Source organism: Rana temporaria, chromosome 9 (assembly GCF_905171775.1).
Source record: "Rana temporaria chromosome 9, aRanTem1.1, whole genome shotgun sequence".
In the NCBI taxonomy this organism is placed as follows: Eukaryota; Metazoa; Chordata; class Amphibia; order Anura; family Ranidae; genus Rana; species Rana temporaria.
The window spans coordinates 152,745,712-152,767,532 of NC_053497.1; the positions used below are offsets into that span (position 1 = coordinate 152,745,712).

Below are 21,821 nucleotides of genomic sequence, written 5' to 3' on the forward strand. Positions count from 1 at the left end.
TGAGCCCACTGTTTGAAGACTTTTTTAGAAGATTACCAGAAGAACATCAGTTTTATACACGGAGATCACAGTTTCTCACCTATTAAGACATTTTGTGGTATATTTTTTGTTCATTGCACATTGCTGCAGTTATTTTTCTGTTATATATAGCACTTTTTGCACTTATAATTCTTTATTATATTACTATTGCGCTCATCATTTTACATTTCATCTATTTTTGCATACCACGGCTGCCCACTGCGCCACGCCACATCCCTGCTCCCTGCTCGGTGGCTCTCCTCTCCTCCTTGGCTGCTAAGCCTCCTGACATGTCAGTGTACGTAGGACATGTCAGTGTTAGTGTATTTAGGTCAGGTCATGTGTCAGAAACAACCTTGAAAGACATGCTAGTGTCCCTAAGAGCTTCCTTACATGCTAATCTCATGGAATGTGTAACTGACACGTCAGTGTGTGTGTGTGTACTGACATACACATAGACACACACACTGACATGCATACACACACTGACATACATACACGTCAGTGTGTGTGTGTACTGACGCGCACACACACCTAGGTCAGGGTATGTGTTTCAGGTAGGTCACACCGCGCCACTCCACCGTGCCCGCACCCCCCCCCATGCCGGCTTCGGGCTAAAGCCCCTAGTCTTTTTGCCACCTAGCAACGCCCCTGATCGCCGGCATGGTCTCCCAGCCAGGGGAAGAGAGAGGAGAGGAAGAGGCGAGCTGTCCGTATCAGCAGAGAGCGGAATTGCCCGCTGTAATAACTTTCATTAGAACTTCCAGTGTTCCCGGGGCTCATGTCACATAGCTCCACCTCTTGGTCCGGCACCTTTGATTGACAGAACGCCGGTCCAGTGTCGGACATGTGACATCATCAAAGGCGTTGGGCTAAGAGGTGGGGCTATGTGACGATGAGCCCCGGGAAGACGGGAAATTCAAATGAAAGCTATTACAGCGGGAAATCCCGATCTCTGCTGATCCGGCCGGCTTGCCTTATTCCTCTGCACAGGTGAGGCTGTATTGGCACAGGCAGGCCAGGCTGTATTGGGCACAGGCAATGCTGTATTGGGCACAGGTCACGCTGTATGGGGCACAGGCAGTTCAGACTGTATTAGGCACAGGCAGGCCAGGCTGTATTGGGCACAGGCAACGCTGTATTGGACACAGGTCACGCTGTATGGGGCACAGGCAATGCTGTATTGGACACAGGTCACGCTGTATGGGGCACAGGCAGGCCAGGCTGTATTGGGCACAGGCAGGCCAGGCTGTATTGGGCACAGGCAAGCCAGGCTGTATGGGGCACAGGTGACGCTGTATTGGGCACAGGTGATGCTGTATGGGGCACAGGTGACGCTGTATGGGGCACAGGTCACGCTGTATGGGGCACAGGTCACCCTGTATAGGGCACAGGTCACGCTGTATGGGGCACAGGTCACCCTGTATAGGGCACAGGTCACGCTGTATGGGGCACAGGTCACGCTGCATTGACACTAGGGTGGCTCTGGGGGGCACAGGTCACGCTGCATTGACACTAGGGTGGCTCTGGGGGGCCCCATACAACATTTTGCTATGGGGCCCTGTGATTTCTAGTTACGCCCCTGCGCCTATCCGTGCCCGTCTGTGCCGCCTATCTGTGCCCATCTGTGCCACCTATCTGTGCCCATCCGTGCCACCTATCCAAGCCCATCCATGCCGCCTATCCGTGCCCGTCAGTGCAGTACCATCAGTGCCCATCAGTAAAGGAGAAAACTTACTTATTTACAATGTTTTATAACAAAAACATACATTTTTTTTCAAAATTTTCGGTAATTTTTTTGTAGAAAATAAATATCCCAGAGGTGATTAAATACCAGCAAAAGAAAGCTCTATTTGTGGGTACTAAATGATAAAAATTTAGTTTGGGTACAGTGTAGCATGTCCGCACAATTGTCATTCAAAGTGCAACAGCGCTGAAAGCTAAAAATTGGTCTGGGCGGGAAGGTGTATAAGTGCCCTGTATGGAAGTGGTTAAGCTATACTCTTCATACCAATACAGTGCCCCAGCCACCATATACAATATGACTTTAACAGGCATACAAGAGTGGTCAATATTTCCATTAAAATTCTAAGTTTAATCATTTCAAAATGGTGTACAAAAATATAAAAAGGTATGTGATTGTCAACAACACAGTACATTTGATAAAAAAAAATGATGTACATATTACCACACCATGGTTTTTATATATAAACATCTATCTGCTGTCTGTAGAAAATGTTTCATTAACAAATCTGATGTGTTTCGGAGTGACTTGGCTCCTTCCTTGGGAATAGATTTGGTGTAAGTATGGTAGTGTCCTCAAAAGAACATGGCTCAAAATCGGTAACAAGAAGTAAAAGCCAAAGAAGATTCATGCAGGTGACATTTCAGTGATTTCACTCTTAGGCCTCGTACACACAGCCGAGAAACTCGACGGGCAAAACACATCGTTTTGCTCGTCGAATTCCTTGTGAAGCCGCTGAGGATCTCGGCGAGCCAAATTTTCCCATTCCCGTCGGGGAAAAAGAAGACATGCTTTTTTATTGGCCTGACGAGATCCTCGTCGGTTTCCTCGTCGAAAAGTGTACACAAGACTGGTTTCCTCGGCAAAAAAAAAAACCCAGCAAGCTTCTTGCTGGTTTTTGCCGAGAAACTCGGCCGTGTGTACGAGGCCTGATATGCCTTGCAAAGGGGGAAACTCTCTTTTTCCATATATCCTAGGGATGTGGCTGCACAAATAGCAGATATCAGAAGGGAAGGAACCTCCATTTCTTTACAGCTGCCACATAGAACACGCAGCAGCTTACCAAATTCTCGGACCTCAGCGTCTGACAGCGCTTTAGGGACAATTCTAAGAATGAATGGATGATAACCACATTCAATCCCTCTGTCCGAAAAATAGCTTGGCCCCTCAGTTTCCAGAGACTGTATTTGGATCCTTTCTTGATAAAACTCCTTCATACATCACACAATATTATTCAAGAGCAAGGAGAGTGACGATAGTGAAGTACGTTCTAACACTGTTTATTAAAAAGTAACAGTATGTACTTAAAAGCAAACAACAAGCCAAGAGCATACCATCATGAGTACCCAACGGGCATCTGGACAGACGTGATGCCGTCAAAGCTAGGCTTCTCCCTACACATTTTGTCAGATGGGACATCTTCCAAGGGCAGTGGAAGCTTTCAATAACATCTAAATTTGTTGTGGTCACCTGCAACCCGCGCTCTACCCAGCAACCTACTAAAATGTAATATCATGCAGCATATACAGTAAACACCCCTGTGTCAAGCAGGATCAAAAACTTTAAATTGGTGTTTTTTAACCACTTCCATACCAGGCACTTACGCACCTTCCCGCCCAAGCCAATTTTCAGCTTTCACCACTGTCGCACTTTGAATGGCAATTGCGCGGTCATGCTACACTGTACCCAAACAAAATTGCCGTCCTTTTTACCCCACAAATAGAGCTTTCTTTTGTTTGATCACCTCTATGATTTTTTTTTTTTGCGCAACAACTAAAAAAAGACTGAAAATTTTGAAAAAAAAATATGTTTTTATTTTTTTCTGTTAATTTTTTTGTAAATAAGTTTTTCTCTTTCAATTACGGGCACTGATATGGCGGCACTGATGGGCACCGATGAGATGGCACTGATGGACATCGATGAGGTAGTACTGATGGGCACAGATGAGGTGGCACTGATTGGCGGCGCTGGTATGCGGCACTGATGGGCACTCATAGGTGGCACTGATGGGCACACATAGGCGGCACTGATGGGCACACAGGCGGCACTGATGGGCACTGATGGGCACTGGGCACTGGGCACTCATAGGCGGCACAGATGGGCACTCACGGGCGGCACTTATGGGTGGCACTGATGGATACTTATGGGTGGCACAGATGGGCACTGATAGGTGGGCACTGTGGGGTGGCACTGATGGACACTGTGGGGTGGCACTGATGGACACTGTGGGGTGGCACTGATGGACACTGGGGTGGCACTGATGGACACTGTGGGGCAGCACTGATTTTCCCAGGTTGCCAGTCAGTGCCCATTTGTGGGCACTAATTGGCATCTTTTTTTTTTAATGCTTTTTTTTTCAGCCTTTTTTTTTTTTTTGCAGGCTTTTTTTTTGTTTTGCCCACCCTGGTGGTGCCCACCCTGGTGGCCCCCCCTGTCAGGAGAGCCGTCGATCGGCTCTCCTATACTCGCGTCTGTCAGACGCGAGTGAGGAAGAGCCATCGACGGCTCTTCCTGTTTACATCGTGATCAGCCGTGATTGGACACGGCTGATCACGTGGTAAAGAGTCACCGCCGGAGGCTCTTTACCGAGATCGGAGATGCAGGGTGTCAGACTGACACCCCGCATCACCGATCGCCGCGCTGCGTGCCCCCACGGGCGCGCGCGGCATGAAATCCTGCAGGACGTCCAGGAACGTCCTGTCAGGATTTCAGAACCACTTCCCGGACGTAAATCGGCTATAGGCCGGGCGGGAAGTGGTTAAAGTGGAACTTCACTCTATTAATCAACATTGACTATTTTTGAACCTTATGCTGCTAGCATTAGTAAATACAGGCAGTCCACGGGTTACAAACAAGATGGAGTCTGTAGGTTTGTTCTTAAGTTGAATTTGTTTGTCAGAACAGGTAATTTTTTGTTCTGGGCAGGAAGGGGGTTTAAGTGCCCAGTAATGAAGTGGTTAAAGCAACAGCATATAACACACACACCTATAAATGGTCTATTAAAGCTGCAAGCATTTTAATACGGTAGCCCGGCAGACAGAAGAATTCCATTTCCTCTTCTGGAGTAATAGATTATATTGGCCATCCTCGATTTGTTAGGAATACTTGTGGCATTCAGGGACCTGGAAATGCAATGTAATAATTCAGAGGCATGTGCGTCGGATTGTATAGCAGCACATAGACAAGGCTCTCCTTGGAAGACAAATTATCTCTGCCTTAAAAAGCTGACTTGTGCTTATTCCTGCTCTGCAAGATTACCAGGTTATTGAATGTTCTTCTAATCGCCCCGGAATTAGCTTATCTATTCAAAATACTGTCAGAGTTTTTGAAGAATACTCAGCAACTCCATTGTAAGAGATTCCCAAGGGCGTTCTAGCAAGCTTGCCTCGAAATCTGTTTAAGTTTCTCATTCTTATCTACGAAGGAAGGATTTTATTACTCGGCTGAATGTTTCCGACCTTAGAGGAGAACTTCAGGCTGAATTCCAATCATCACCGGTATACTTACATTTGATTTCATCATGTGTGTACTTGGTTGTTGGTTTTATTTATTTTTGAATTGCCAACTTCTGCAACTCCTGAGCTGAAATTTCACACACTGTGGGCCAGATTCTCGTATCCTGGCGTAAAACTATGCGGGCGTAACGTATCTCGTTTACGCTACGGGCAAGTGCTTGATTCACAAAGCACTTGCCTGTAAAGTTGCGGCGGCGTAGCGTAAATCTGCCAGGCGCAAGCCCGCCTAATTCAAATGATCAAGGTAGGGGGTGTGGATCATTTAAATTAGGCGCGTTCCCGCGCCGATCGTACTGCGCATGCGCCGTCCCTAAAATTTCACGACGTGCATTGCGCTAAATGATGTCGCAAGGACGCATTGGTTTCGACGTTAACGTAAATGGCGTCCAGCGCCATTCACGGACGACTTACGCAAACTACGTACATTTTTAAATTTCGACGCGAGAACGACGGCCATACTTAACATTGGTTGCCCCTCATATAGCAGGGGCAACTTTACGCGTCGCAAATGCTACGGAAACGTCGTAAATTCACTGCGTCGACCGCGTATACGTTCGGGAATTTGCGGAAATAGCTAATTTGCATAGACGACGTGGAAAACGACGTAGGCGACACCTAGCAGCGGGAAAAAAAATTGCATCTAAGATCGGACAGCGTAAGAGCCTTACACCTGTCAGATCTAATGGATATCTATGCATAACTGATTCTAAGAATCAGTCGCATAGATACGCCGGGCCAGATTAGGACTTACGACGGCGCAAATGGCGTTGCGCCGTCGTAAGCCCTTTGAGAATCTGGCCCTGTCAGTCTAAAGCTCACCATATACACTATACCATCTGATTGTACAATCTCCTTTAGATCCACCATCTACAACTATGTAATGCAAGGGCCTATTGGATTTACTAAAAATGAAGAGTGTAAAGTCAGCTCCCATTTTTTGTTGTTGTTATCAAAGATTAATTGAACAAGCTGAAGTTAGAAGCCGATTGGCTACCATGCGCAGCTGCACCAGATTTTGCAACCCCACTCAAAAGTGATCTTCTATATGTAGCCTCCTCACCGCCAGGGCCGTCTTTAAGGCAGGGCAAAAAGGGCAGCTGCCCTGGGCCCTGTCATTGTTGTGGGGCCCAAAGCAGCTGCCTCATACTTGCCAACTATCCCAGTTTAAATTCCCTAGTCCCTTGAAGTTTTAGTCCTTTACTGTGTCCTGATATCTCAGTGTGAAGTGCTGCTCCTAATGCTTCCCAGCTCTGCCCTATTGTTGTGTACAGATGACTCACCTGCAGACCCTGTGTTTACATGTAAATAACTGTCATTCGGATGTAAATAATGGGAGCATTCATAGGTAAATAGCTGAGAATGGCAGCATTCATATGAAAAATAAAGGCAGCATTCATATGTATATAATGTCTCTGGAGAGATGATGTGCTGTAACCTCTAGCAACCAGTGGGCAGTAATACTGTACAGTAATCTCAAGCAACCAATCAACAAGAAGAAATCATGTGCTGTAAAGCAAAACCCAGAAGTATCCATCAGTGCCACCCATAAGTACCGCCCATGAGTGCCCATCTGTGCCACCTATGAGTGCCCAGTGTCGCCCATGAGTGCCCATCAGTGCCGCCCATGAGTGCCCATCAGTGCCGCCTATGTGTGCCCATCAGTGCCGCCTATGTGTGCCCATCAGTGCCGCATACCAGCGCCGCCAATCAGTGCCACCTCATCTGTGCCCGTCGGTACTACCTCATCGATGTCCATCAGTGCCATCTCATCTGTGCCCATTAGTGCCGCCATATCAGTGCCCGTAATTGAAAGAGAAAACGTACTTATTTACAAAAAAATTTACAGAAAAAAATAAAAACGTAATTTTTTTTCAACATTTTCTGTCTTTTTTTAGTTGCGCAAAAAAAAAAAAACGCAGAGGTGATCAAATACCACCAAAAGAAAGCTCTATTTGTGGGGAAAAAAGGACGCCAATTTTGTTTGGGAGCCACGTCGCATGACCGAGCAATTACCATTCAAAGTGTGACAGTGCTGAAAGCTGAAAATTGGCTTGGGCGGGAAGGTGCGTAAGTGCCTGGTATGGAAGTGGTTAAAGACGGCCCTGCCTGTCGCAGCTCTGCATCGCATCCGTGTAGTTGTTTTGGGCTAATGTACTAAAAGGAGGAGAGAGGTATATGCAATAAGTGATGTGTACAATGGTGATGATATCAGCACCGAGCTCATAAAGTTCAATTGGAACATCCTGGGTAACTCTCTGCTGGTCTCAAACACTTGAGGCAGTGCCCGAGGTTATCTCAGAGTAAGCCGATAAGGAGAACAGGAGGGCAACATCTGAATTGACATATTTATTGTGGTAAAAGATAATTGTCAACTCACAAGTAGCAGCTAAAAACATAGGCTCATCAAGATCATGAGGCCTCTGGTGGAGAACCTCAGCAGGGTACCACAGTGTGACATGGGTCCACTTCTCCACCTTTTCCAATCAGTGAAGGCTTTGCACTTAATGAGCAAATTAAACTTCTTCTCTAAATTGCTCCAATGCTGAGTAAGCGACCCCCTATGGTCAACATTGTATCCTGGCCTAGGCCAACAAGGCCCAGGTCTAGGGCAGCACTTTGCAGGGGGGGCAGCCTGTAAAGAGTATCCGCCGGATTGCGTGTAAGGCAAGCTGCTTCTAATTTTGACTGTCCTATCATCCTGGACCACAAACCTTCCTCACTGGGCTATATGTTTTCTGCTGCACCATTGACATGGTTATATCTTCTTAGTCCTCTCCATAAAATTATCCAAAATTTGTGCTTAAAGTAGAACTATAGGCAACACTTTTTATTTTCATTTCGGATAGAGTAAGGGAGGGTTATAGCCCCTGTCAGTTTATTTTTTACCATCCCTGTCCCATTGCGGAGTTTTCTCTTCACTTTCTGCCCCATAGCCAAACAGGAATTGAGAGAAAATCTATGCAAATTAAGGAAATACGATGCCCCCCCCCCCCCCCCGGCCCTAAGAACTAGTGGGCCAGATTCACAGCGGAGATACTCCGTCGTATCTCTCAGAGTATCTATGCGACTGATTCATAGAATCAGTTACGCATAGATAGCCCTAAGATCCGACAGGTGTAATTGTTTTACACTGTCGGATCTTAGGATGCAATACCGCGGCCGCCGCTGGGGGGAGTTTGCGTCGTAAACCAGCGTCGGGTATGCAAATTAATAGTTACGGCGATCCACAACGGTTTTTCGCGTTCGCTACGTCGCTGCAAGTCTAGTTTCCCGTCGCAAAGTTAGTCGTCGTTTTAGGTGCCCTAACTTTACACAGCACACGTATGTGCTGTATAAAGTATGGCCGTCGTTCCCGCGTCGAAATTTAAAAATGTTTCCTTCTTGCGTAAGACGTCCAGGAATACGGAAGTACGCTACGCACGTCGCCGTTTGACAAAAATGACGTCACTTCACGCAAAGCACGGCGGGAATTTCGAAACGGAGCATGCGCAGTAGGTCCGGCGCGGGAGCGCGCCTAATTTAAATGGCACACACCCCTTTGAATTACGCGGGCTTATGCCGGAGGCCGCCAGCGTAATTTTTCACGCAAGTGCTTGGTGAATCAGGCACTTGCGATGAAAAATTGAATCTGGCCCAGTGTTCCCACTTAAAAATTTCAGGGCGGGTCTTAAACAGAAAGGGTGTGGTCTTGACAGGAAGGGGTGGGTCATATTTAAATTAGGGGGTGGATGAGTTTAGTCAGGCCTAGGGCAGCACAAAACCTAAATACACCACCGCCTATGGTTACTATGCAGCAGGGCAGCTGTTCAGCACAGAAGCCAAAAAAACATGAGGATCATTGTAGTAGCGTGGACTACTGCAAAAATACCCATACCTCCAATTCAGGTTTAAGACACTATTTTATATGTGGCCTCACTAACATGCCCAATAATGTTGACCTGTGGTGTTATCTATTGTTGGTTCTTCCTTAAGGCAAGTAGAGCTTTTTCACACTGGCAGGCCAGGTGGCAATAAAAACAGGCAGGTGAACTGCGATCTTACGCCCCCCACCCCAGCAGCCTACCGGAACTCTAAGGCCACGTACACACGACCGAGTTTCTCGGCCAAAACCAGCAAGAAGCTTGCTGGGTTTTTTTTTGGGCCGAGGAAACCGGTCATGTGTATACTTTTCGCCGAGGAAACCGACGAGGATCTCGTCGGGCCAAAAAGAGAACATGTTCTCTATTTCCTCGGTGGCAATGGGAAAATTTGGCTCGCCGAGATCCTCGGTGGCTTCACAAGGAACTCGACAAGCAAAACGATGTGTTTTGCCCGTCGAGTTTCTCGGCCGTGTGTACGAGGCCTGACATTACAACCTGACAGAGCATTTTTAACTTGGGCTGCAGAGCTTGACAGCACCGCCTGTCAAACTTGCCAATTGAGATCAATAGGGTCATTCCGCAACCACAAGCCAAGTGGTTAGCAAGCAGTTGACGTCCGTTCCTGCAATGTAAAATTGCCATTTGTCAATTAAAAACAAAAGTAAAAAAAAAAAACTCCTGAAGGCCTGCTGGCTGCTGCTATACCGTCCGCTGAAAGTGTTCCCCCGTGTTGACTTTTCAGAGGACAGTAAGCATTACCGCTTGTTTGAAAGAGCCCTTAGCTCACGTCGGCGCGATTTGACATGTCGGCAACAGCATTTTCCCAATCGGTGCGACGCCGACTTTGCAGCGCCGCACCGATTTCCAAAAGTAGTTCCTGTACTTGGGGACTTTGGGGCGATTTCAATAGATATCTGTACATGAACCCGCACACAGATGTCTTTCTAATCGCCCCTGAAATTGTGCGGGTTCAGCTGAACTTTCCGCGTTCAGTGTAAACGAGGGCTAAATCTAGCTCTTTGTCTGGAAGCAGCATATCTAAATAAGAGTATAGTTCAATGTGGCAGGAGAGAACATTTATCATGCAGAGACATTGATTACACAAGCCATAAATTTCAGTATCTTCCCTTCCTGGCACTTGTCCTAGGTGCACTTAAGTCAGGGGCTTATCACAGTGGATTGGATTCACACTTAGCCACATTAGGGTCAGAGAGGTTGTCAGGCAGTCTGTAGGAGATCCAAGCAGAGAAGACCTACCACGGTCCCTTTTAACCCTTTAATTACAAAGCTTTTTATTGTATGTCTTATGCCGCGTACACACAACCGTTTTTAATGTCATGGAAAAAACACAGTTTTTCTCGACGTGATTCGACAGTATGCATGAAGGTAAAAAACCTTGAAAATGTAGAACCACGTTAATCCAACTGACCACCCCCCCCCCCCCGCGCGATTCGCGGTAATTCCAGCAGTAACTCCCGTGATTCGCGGTAAATCCTGTGGTTGGCTATAAAACCCCCCCCCCGCTCAACAACTTTGTTCCGTGGAACCCCCCCTCTCAACAACTTTGTGCCGTGGACCCCCCCCCCCGCTCAACAACTCTGATCCGCCCCCCCCCCGCTCAACAACTCCGTTGGGAGGTATTTGTCCCTCATTATGAAGTTGAAAAGTTGGGAGGTATGCACACGTAACAGACAAAATCAATCTCCTAGTTCTCAGGATGATGTAGAACAGAACACATACAACAGCAGGGGAAGTTTGATTCCACTGGCATAACCCTGGGGGCTGCTTTTGCTAATCTCATGCGTGTTAAAGCGGTTCTCCACCCTAAAGTGGAGTCCCGCTGATCGGAACCCTCCCCCCTCCGGTGTCACATTTGACACCTTTCAGGGGGGAGGGGGGTGCAGATACCTGTCTAAAGACAGGTATTTGCACCCACTTCCGGCCCGGCATTCACGGGCAAAAGACGGGCATTCCGTCACATCCCGTCTGTCCCCCGTTGTGTGCTGGGAACACTCGGCTCCCAGCACACAGCGGGAGCCAATCGGCGGGCGCGGCGCGACTCGCGCATGCGCCGTAGGGAACCGGGCAGTGAAGCCGCAGCGCTTCACTTCCTGGTTCCCTCAGCGTGGATGGCGGAGGGAGCAGCAGAGAGACGAGCGATCGCTTGTGCTCTGCTGCGATCGGCGCTGGACTCCAGGACAGGTAAGTGTCCTAATATTAAAAGTCAGCAGCTGCAGTATTTATAGCTGCTGGCTTTTAATATTATTTTCCAGTGGCACATCCGCTTTAAGTAAAAGTTTGGTAAGAGACGATTTGCACTTTTCAGTCTGTTACAGCTTGAAAAATGTGTTATCTCCATTACAAATGCTACTTTTACTCCCGTCTCATACTTTATTCTGAGCATGCCCGGGTTTCTTAGCATACACACGCTCGAGTTTCTCGTCAAAAACCAGCCCGAGGAGGAACACGACGAGGTAATTGAGACTCCCGTGGAGGAAAAAGAGAACTTGTTCTCTTTTTTTCTCGTCGAGTTCCTCGACAGTTTCCTCGATGAAAAACTTACACACAACCGTTTTCCTCTGCAAAAAAGCTCTCCCACCAAGTTTCTTAATGGATTCTGTTGAGTTTCTCGGTCGTGTGTACGAGGCCTCAGACAGTAAACTGGCCCTTTGTTTAGAAAGATAGGAGACCCCTGCTATACAGCATAGATGGACTAATCGACAGTGGTGACCATTGTATTCTAATAGCCAATGGCTGTCAGAATGCCCGAATGATGGCTGCATCGGAATGAACGCAGCTGCTGTTTGGCTGATAATTTTCCAACCAGTTCCTTCGATTTTCCAATCAAATTATGTAAGGATAAAGGAAGAGAATGGGGGGCTTGGGGGGGGGGGGGCAACCGGGACACTTACTAAGTGTATTTCAACCAGTTCTTCGGGAAACAGCTGAAATTTGCTCAGTGTATGGACACATTGACTTAAAGGGGTTGTAATGGTTCGTTTTTTTATTTTCTAAATAGGTTACTTTAAGCTAGTCTATTGTTGGTTCACTTACCTTTTCCTTCGATTTCCCTTCTAGATGTTTTTTTTGTTTTGTTTTCTTTGTCTGAATTTCTCACTTCCTGTTCCTCCTCAGTAAGGTGTTCAGTAAGCTGTTCTAAATTACTTTTCACCGCTCAGATGATGGTGGAAAGCTTACTGAGGAGAAACAGGAAGTGAGAAATTCAAACAAAGAAAAATAACATTTAGAAGGGAAATCAAAGGAAAAGGTAGGTGAACCAACAATGCACTAGCTTAAAGGAACCAATTTAGAAAATAAAAGACAAACCTTTACAACACCTTTAAAGTGGAGGTTCACCTGAAAAATGAATTTTTAACATTAGAGCCAGCATACTAAGTACATTTACTTTTGGCAGGTCATTTTTATTTTTTCTCTGCACTTACCTTTATATCCTGATTTTGTCCAGGGCTTCCGCGTTCTGATGACTCCGGGACTGGGCGTTCCTATCCCAGCCTCAGGGTTCCGATGACTGCAGGACTGGGCGTTCCTATCCTTCGGTTCGATGATTGAAGGCTTGTGAAACAGGTCCCCTGTCGCACAACGCACGTCACCAGATTCCCGGAGATAGCCGAGCTGCGAGTCGGCACTATACGGCGCCTGCGCCCGCCGTGTAGAGCTGACTGCGCAGGTGCCGTATAGTGCCGACTCGCAGCTCAGCTATTTCCGGAAATCTGTTGACGCGCGTTGTGCGACAGGGGACCTGTTTCACAACCCGTCAATCATCGAACCGAAGGATAGGAACGCCCAGTCCCGCAGTCATCGGAACCTGGAAGCCCTGGACAAAATCAGGATATAAAGGTATGTACAGAAAAAAAAAAAATGACCTCCCGAAAATAAATGTCCTTAATATCATTAGTATGCTAGATCTAATTTAATTTTTTTTTATTTTTTTGGGTGAACCCCCGCTTTAAGTAGTGAGTGGCAGAAATGCAAAGGATCCGTGAAATCCTGGTTATCTGAAAAAAGCACACAGGTGGGCTTTATACAGTTGCTGTTAATTAAGAAAAATGGAAATTGAAGAGCTACACCACGGCAAAGAGGTCCAGATACAACTCTGTTCCAATAAAAGTCCTGGGGGACAATTCAAAAGGTACCCAACGCATTTTGGGGCTTGATTGAAAACAATGAATAGACTAGAAGTGAACTGGAGCTTTAATGCGATTTTTTCCGGTGTGATTACATAAACAGGCCTTGTCAGCAGCTGGTTGGTCATCCGTTCCTTTCAGACAGTCACAAGTCATGTAGTTGTTCTGCTAAGAGATTTCATAGTTGTGGTAAAGCACGCCTCTTCCCTCAGTCACATCACATGCTTTGTGTGAATGTCCAGCCCGGGCTTCACATACAAAGTGTTTCTTATTTCCAATGTCACATACGGTTTGTGGAATCTGACATTGCATTCCAGCGAGAGTCAGCTTCCCCCGGTGACATCGCTTTTGGCTGAAGGCTTCCGAACTCTCTTCCTCTAGAGTACCAGGAGCAATAAACACCTCGGCTCTTAAATGTTCCTCTACAGAATTTAAATAGCGTTTTGTCTTGTAAAAATTAATCAGCTTATAAAAATGGTGTGATTTAAACAAATAAATACTATGGTTTAACAGCACACAGTGCATGTGATTATACTATGTGAATCTCACCATACACGTTATAATCTGACTTTACAACCCCTTTAGATGTAACAAAATGATGTTATGAGGACCTACCTAAACTATCCAATCAGGCAGACCCTTGCACTATATTGTTGCTGATAGATCTGAACAGGGCCGATCCTAGGGTCACAGACGCCTGGGTGCAGAAATATTTCTGGCGCCCCCACATGGGCGTGGTCATCTTACTAACTTCTCCCCTTTACAAAAGTTTCTATGGCTACGACTCAAACACAGAGATGCTCCTCTAAGAAGTCTTCATTAGTGTCCCTCATCAGAGTCCCCCCCAGCAGGTGTCCCCCATCAGAGCCCCCCACAGCAGGTGTCCCACAGCAGGTGTCCCCCATCAGAGCCCCCCACAGCAGGTGTCCCAGAGCAGGTGTCCCCCATCAGAGCCCCCCAGCAGGTGTCCCCCATCAGAATCCCCCCAGCAGGTGTCCCCCATCAGAGCCCCCCACAGCAGGTGTCCCCCATCAGAGACCCCCAAGCGGGTGTCCCACAGCAGGTGTCCCCCATCAGAGCCCCCCACAGCAGGTGTCCCCCATCAGAGCCCCCCACAGCAGGTGTCCCAGAGAAGGTGTCCCCCATCAGAGTCCCCCCAGCAGGTGTCCCCCATCAGAGATCCCCACAGCAGGTGTCCCCCCATCAGAGCCCCCCAGCAGGTGTCCCCCATCAGAGCCCCCCCACAGCATGTGTCACCATCAGAGCCCCCCACATCAGGTGTCCCCATAGATCAGTACTTGTCCAATAGATCCACGTAGCTTGGGCGCGATGGGAGCAGAAACACAATACAGGGGGGCAGGGCATACGTGGCATCTTTGGTTACTTGGAGGGTGGCACTCGAAGAGCATTTCTGGGAGTGCTCTCACCACACCGCCTATGGGAAAAGAGCTGACACACGTAGAGGGGGCCGGGGCAGACAGGAGACTGCTCCATGCACACGGACAGAATTAATCAGTGGAGCCTAGTCCGGAAACATGTTCCAGTACTAGGCTCTGCTGCGGTACCCAACCCGGATTCCGGGGACATCGGGAGGTATGCGCTCTTGTCAGTTGCCAGCAGAGAGAGCAAGCAGGGTGGGGAACCGCAGCACCCGCTACATGTGCTCCGCCTCTGGACACAGACAAGGAGGAGGGAGGGGAGCACTTTGGAGCTTTGGCGCCCCCAGCTCTGCGGCGCCTGGGTGCGGAGCACCCCGTGCACCCTGCCTAGGATCGGCCCTGGATCTGAAGGAGATTGTATGGATTGTAAAGCCCAATTCACATCTAGAGACACTAGAGAGTTCCCTTTTTCATCCTTTCCTTTTTTTACCGTGTTTTTGGGGCAACGCCATTTAATTGAATTGCCTGCCTCCATTCCAAAAACACGCCAAAGTAGCCCCTGTGAGATTTTGTGCTTTTGGGGTACCATTACAAAGGAATGGGAGCCAAATGTGTGTTATGTATTTTGACACAATTTTAGTGTGATCTGGATTCACGGGCAGAATCCTGCAATTCTGCCTGTGATTCTGATACACTAAAGCCCTGTACACACGATCGGGAATCCCGTCGGGGAAAAAAAAATTAGTTTTTCCCGACGGGATTCTTGGCAGGCTTGCCCTGAAAAGCCGCGTATACACACGGAAACACAAAAACCCGCCGTTCTTTTGAATGGCAAGAACGCGGTGACGTCATCGACTATGACGGGCCGGTGTCTCGTCACATTCGATGCCGTCGCCGCCATCTTGCTACACCCCACACTAACCTTGTATGCTACCGTGCATGCGTCAAAGTGTTATTGAGCATGCGTGGCTTTTTACCCATCTCAGCAGGAAACACTCTGCCGGGAAACCCGACGAGAAAATAGAGAGCAGCGTTCTCTATTTTCCCGTCGGGATTCCCATCTGTTTTCCTGAAAGGAAAAATGCTAGGGAGCATACACATGTCCGGTTTTCCCGGCCAAAAGCTATCCTGGCAGTTTTCCTGCCGGGAAAACCGGTCACGTGTTCGAGGCTTTAGGTGTGAACGGAGCCTCATGTGTGCTGATGAGTATAAGCCAGAAACTCCTAGATGGGAATTTATCAAAACGGGGGGCAGATACGCGCGGCAACCAGTCCTTTTCTAGCTTTCATTGTCAAAGCTTAAAGCGGAAGTAAAGTTCACAATATTTAGGCAATTAGGTTTATTTTATTGCTGAAGATGATCCTGCCTGCCCTCAGTTTTCTAACTGGAGACTTTAGTTCCTCTTTAACTGAACAAGCTGAAGCTAGAAGCTGTTTCCATTAAACAACTGCTCCAGTCTTGATAAATTCCCTAGTTTTTCCTTAGGTTAGTAAATGAAGTGAAACTCTGCTGACTTCAATCATCATGTGCAAGCATACTGTTATTTTTCTTGCATGTACTTCACAAAGTGAATTTTCACTGTATTCACTAAGCTCTGGGGAAATTTCCCTTGCAAAGTGAATGGCCTATTTGCCTTTAGTAAAATTACCCCATGGTGTGTACCAGTGGCCCTAATCCATCCGCCCAGCCCCTAATCTATGTAGATGCAGGGTGCTGGACGAATGGATTGCAATGTTTTTTGTTTTTGAAGCATGTGATTAGAGCTCAAAGCTCTAATTGGCTTAAAAAAAATTGTGGGCTCGGGGGGCAAAGCACTATGCCCCAAGCCCACCCAATTGTGTGACAATAGCGAATTAATATTATCTTCCTGCCTCTCTTCCCAGCCACTCAGGAAGTGGGTGTTAAGACTTGATTGGCCAAGAGGAGAAGTGACCTTATTGAACGGGAGCAGAAGCACGGAGGAAGTCGCCGAAGCTGACCACGACCTGGATGCAGTAAGTGCGGGGTTGGTGGGTCAACGTGTAAGCGGGGCGGGGGAGCAACCGAGCACCTGGGGGAAGGGGAGTTTGATCGACGGACCTGGGGGGGGGTCGAGTGTTTTTTTTTGTTACTATAGACCCAATTTCACTGGGTAAGTTGGGTCCATAAAGGCAAAGGGCTACACCAGGGGTGGCCAACCAGTGGCCCGGGGGCCACATGTGGCCCACGTAGTCCTCTGATGTGGCCCACGACCTCCTGATCTGGAATGGCAGGTTGGCAAGCCCATATCGCAGGTTGCGGAGCAGAGCCCCATAAGGCGATGCTTCCTCCACAGAGCTAGCTTTTGCTACAGGCGGAGTCTATGGCAAAGTTCAGCTAACCCGCAGGATAGGCACAGTGGGTGTGGGTAAACCGTAGAACATCAGTGTGAAAGTAGTCTTAGGCCCTTTTCACGCAATCAGCCCAACCAAATGGGACCCTCAATACACCTCTATAGAGCGACAGATGTCCGTTTACCCCCGCCTACCTCCAATCTGAAAAACAGAAGGGAATTTGTCCCCTTCAATCTGGGTGGATCGGAGGGCCTATAGAGTAGTCGTAACCCTTCATCCGCCCGCTCTGCTCACTGTGGGCCGCGACTGGTTACCAAGTTGCTTAAGTGGCCCTCGTGCTTCAAAAGGTTGGGCACCCCTGGGCTACACCCTCCTTCCCAGTGGAGATAGGCCAACTCCCGGTTAACAGGAGTGCCTCAGTGGAAAATTAAGGTGTTCTCATTGGACAGGGGGTGGAGGTTGGAGCACAGTCCAAGGTCAAGGAACTCTAGAGTAGACTATCGTAATATCAGGATCTGAGGTCATGTGGCTGTGCTCCCCTCCTCCTGACGTTATTTTTCCCTTTATTGAAGTGAATGGGGACTTGCTTGCTTTATAGTGTAAGTGAAGCACTAAACACATTTGTATAGCACAGTGCTGAACAGTTTATAAATTTTTTAAAGCAGCAATATGGCCAAGGGATGGCATACCCCTGTGTTATAAATGCACCCCCAAGTCTTTCTCAGCAACCTTTCCATGCTACTGCTCCTATCACCATCAATATCCACTTGTCAGCTTGTTAGAAAGATTTGCTATAGATCACCTTTTTAAGCGGTTTGATATTCCCTGTGCTCTTTGATCCTGCACCAGACCAGGATGAGACGTCTGTTCCACAAACCTTGATCCCTCCAGTGAGACCGAGGTTATCAGGTACATCCCATTAATCAGATCAGCCACAACCACGGTGAAATGAACATTAATTACAATTGTTTTGTTGTACTGTAGTTCCCAATGGAAAGCCTTGTATGTATCCAAATGCCAATGGCTGCAACGACAACGAAAGCAATAAAGCTGGATATACTGAATGTTATCCAACTTAAAGCGGGAGTTCACCCAAATTTTTTTTTTTTTTAACATTAGATTGATGCTCATTTTGTCAAGAGGAATCAGGTAGTTTTTTTTAAATCGAAGCAGTACTTACCATTTTAAAGAGCGATCTTCTCCGCCGCTTCCGGGTATGGTCTTCGGGACTGGGCATTCCTATTTGATTGACAGGCTTCCGACAGGCTTCCGACGGTCGCATACATCGTGTCACGAGTAGCCGAAAGAAGCCGAACGTCGGTGCGGCTCTATACGGTGCCTGCGCACCGACAGTCGGCTACTTTCGGAAAATTGTGACGCGATGTATGCGACCGTCGGAAGCCTGTCAATCAAATAGGAACGCCCAGTCCCGAAGACCATACCCGGAAGCGGCGGAGAGGATCGCCGTACTGCTTCAAACTACCCGATTCCCCTTGACAAAATGAGCATCAATCTAATGTTAAAAATTAAGTTTTCGGGTGAACCTCCACTTTAAGTAGATGATATTATTGTATATTTCATTTGTTTTTGTTTTTTTGGATAACAATAACTATTTCCCTGAAAACTATTTATACATGTCATTTTTGGATTTGATTTTTAGATTATACTTACAGTGCCTTGCAAAAGTATTCACCCCCCTTGGCTTGTTACCTATTTTGTTACATTACAGCCTTTAGTTCAATGTTTTTCTTAATCTGAATTATATATGATGGATCAGAACACAATAGTCTAAGTTGGTGAAGTAAAATTAGAAAAATATATAGATAAAAATATTTTTCAGAAATAAAAAAAATGATAATTGGCATGTGCGTATGTATTCACCCCCTTTGTTATGAAGCCCATAAAAAGCTCTTGTGCAACCAATTACCTTCAGAAGTCACATAATTAGTGAAATGGTGTCCACCTGTGTGCAATCCAAGTGTCACATGATTACATATACACACCTTTTTGAAAGGCCCCATTGGCTGCAACACCTAAGCAAGAGGCACCACTAGCCAAACACTGTCATGAAGACCAAGGAACTCTCCAAACAAGTAAGGGACAGTGTTGTTGAGAAGTACAAGTCAGGGTTAGGTTATAAAAAAATATCCAAATCTTTGATGATCCCAAATCTATCATAACCAAATGGAAAGAACAAGGCACAACAGCAAACCTGCCAAAACACGGCCGCACACCAAAACTCACAGACCGGGCAAGGAGGGCATTAATCAGAGAGGCAGCACAGAGACCTAAGGTAACCCTGGAGGAGCTGCAGAGTTCCACAGCAGAGACTGGAGTATCTGTACATAGGGCGACAATAAGCAGTATGCTCCATAGAGTTGGGCTTTATGGCAGAGTGGCCAGAAGAAACCCATTACTTTCAGCAAAAAACAAAATGTCATGTTTTGAGTTTGCGAAAAAGGCATGTGGGAGAATCCCAAAATATATGGAGAAAGGTGCTCTGGTCTGATGAGACTAAAATTGAACTTTTTGGCCATCAAAGAAAACGCCATGTCTGGCGCAAACCCAACACATCACATCACCCAAAGAACACCATTCAGCAGTCAGGACTGCAAAACTGGTCAGAGTTAATATATACCCTGCAGCTACAAGAAACCCATTAAAATGCATCCAGATTAATGATGCATTGTAATCCTAGAATGGGCACACGTTTTTCAGCTATATACACAAAATTATGAATCCATAAAGTTGGATGATAGAGATATACAAATCAGGCAGCTTCAATGAATCTCATGTTTTTGAATATGTGCATGCAAAGTTACCTGATCTGCAGAGAATCATTCCATTTATAAATCATGATTGCCCAGATTCATAAGTTGTAAGGACATAAGGTCATAAGGACAAATCTACATGCACATATTTTAGCAAACAGAAAATTAGCATTTTACTTTAAATAAAAAAATCGTATGTGATTTGCCAATATTGCAATATTTGCACATTTATTTGCTCATTTTTAATTTAGAATATATATGATCCTATGCACACTTGTATTTTGTAACATACAATAATATATATTATAAATACACACCTTTATAGTTTGTGCAAAAGTAGAAAGCGATAAATTATTTAAAAACAATGAGAACACTAGTATAAAATAATTCCAGTGATACCTCGGTTCACAAACTTAATTCGTGAAATGGTCGCAAACCCAATTGGTCGCAAACCAAGGCAAATTTTCCCATAGAGTTCAACGTAAATCTAGTTAATCCGTTCTTTACTTTTTTTTTTTTTAACCACAAAAATATGAAACAAAGTACAGTACAAATGGAGGTAGTCTGGGTGACTCTAGAATATCGCGTGCCTCATCCCGATTACTGGAAATATCGAAAAAAGGAGAACCTGGGATTATGACGGTGCTTGAAATAATTGATACATAAATACTTTATATAAAAAGTAAATTATTTTATTGATATACAAAAAAGGTTCAATTAAAACAATTTACAGAATATATATATATATATATATATATATATTTATATATATATATATATATATATATATATATATATATATATTTGGATAAAGTGGGTCGCTGGTGCCTCAATGGACAAAAAGGTGGTCAAAATTGGATGCTATTTTCCAACATGTTTGCCAGTAATGGCTTCCTCATTGGGATTATTTGAGACCACCAAAAAGCATATAGACCAGCTCTCCGAAAGTCCCAAACCAAGAGATGGACAAATTGCTGCCCCCCCCCTCACCATACACACAGAGGTGGACACAGAGAGCCCCAGATATGGATCATGCAACTAAGGCCATGCACAGCCACAGGAGGTAGATAAAGACCCAGTATGCTTGATAGTACAATACGAATAATTCAGGGGCGCCAAGAGGTGATAAAATGTAGAAAAAGGACAAGATTAGAAAATAGAAAGTAGTACAAAACAGTCACAAGATTCCCCTACAATAATTATATCCATTGTGCAGGAAAGTAAGTACATGCGGTCGCCCCTGATATACAGCTGGATATCAGGGGAGACCGCACGTTCTTACTTTCCTGCATATTCGAAAGTAAATTGTTTTAATTGAACCCTTTGTTCATTTTTGTATATCAATAAAAGAATTGACTTTTTATATAAAGTATTTATGTATCAATTATTTCAAGCACCATCACATCCTTCTCTTTTTTTCGATAAAGTACACTACAGTATGAAGAGAGAGAACACTAACCTTTTACTGAGATGACTTTCACTGCTTATTACCGCTCTGCACTTTCTTTTCAACAACATGCTTGCTCTGAACAGTCTGGTCACCTTCATTACTTTTTTCTTACCACCATGCTTGCTCTGAATATTCTTTGGAGCCATACTGGATGTCCGGTACAGTACAGCAAGTGTGCACTGGGATGCACAGTACTGTGCTGTATGTGCAAAAAAGCACACCAAAAAGCTTTTCAAAATAGTGTCAGAGCAGGGAAAATGGCTGTGGCTTGTGATTATGAACCGAAGCGCAATTCACGTACCGGAGCTAATTTTTGTGAACTCTTTGGTTCGCAAAACGAGTTGTTCATGAACAGAAGCGTTCGTGAACCGAGGTGTCACTGTATATTTTCTACAGGGGACGTTAGATTTACTTAACCACTTAAGGACCCCTCACTGTATATACAGTATACGTCATTTTTTTAAAGATGGATATCTAGGTAACGGCAGCAGCCACTGCCAGAGCCGAGATATCCATCTTTTCAGTGAGCAGTCCTCTAAACGATAACGGTGGATTTGCCACAAGATCACCGTTATCGGTGGCAGGAGAGGGCCCCCCCTCACGACGCTCTCCCGCGCCCTCCGCCGC

General features: G+C 46.1%; 1 protein-coding gene across 3 annotated transcripts in view; it reads left to right on the forward strand.

Annotated features, from left to right (window-relative positions):
• The window catches only part of NEK6 (NIMA related kinase 6), a 377,987-nt gene that overhangs the window by 27,380 nt on the left and 328,786 nt on the right, over positions 1-21,821 (forward strand). For 2 of the 3 annotated variants that reach the window (XM_040324863.1, XM_040324864.1), the window contains exon 3: positions 16,545-16,655. The exons of the other annotated variant lie outside the window; for it this stretch is intronic. The gene's annotated coding sequence lies outside the window, so the exon portion shown is untranslated. The remainder of the gene's footprint in view (positions 1-16,544; positions 16,656-21,821) is intronic. 3 annotated transcript variants of the gene reach the window in all.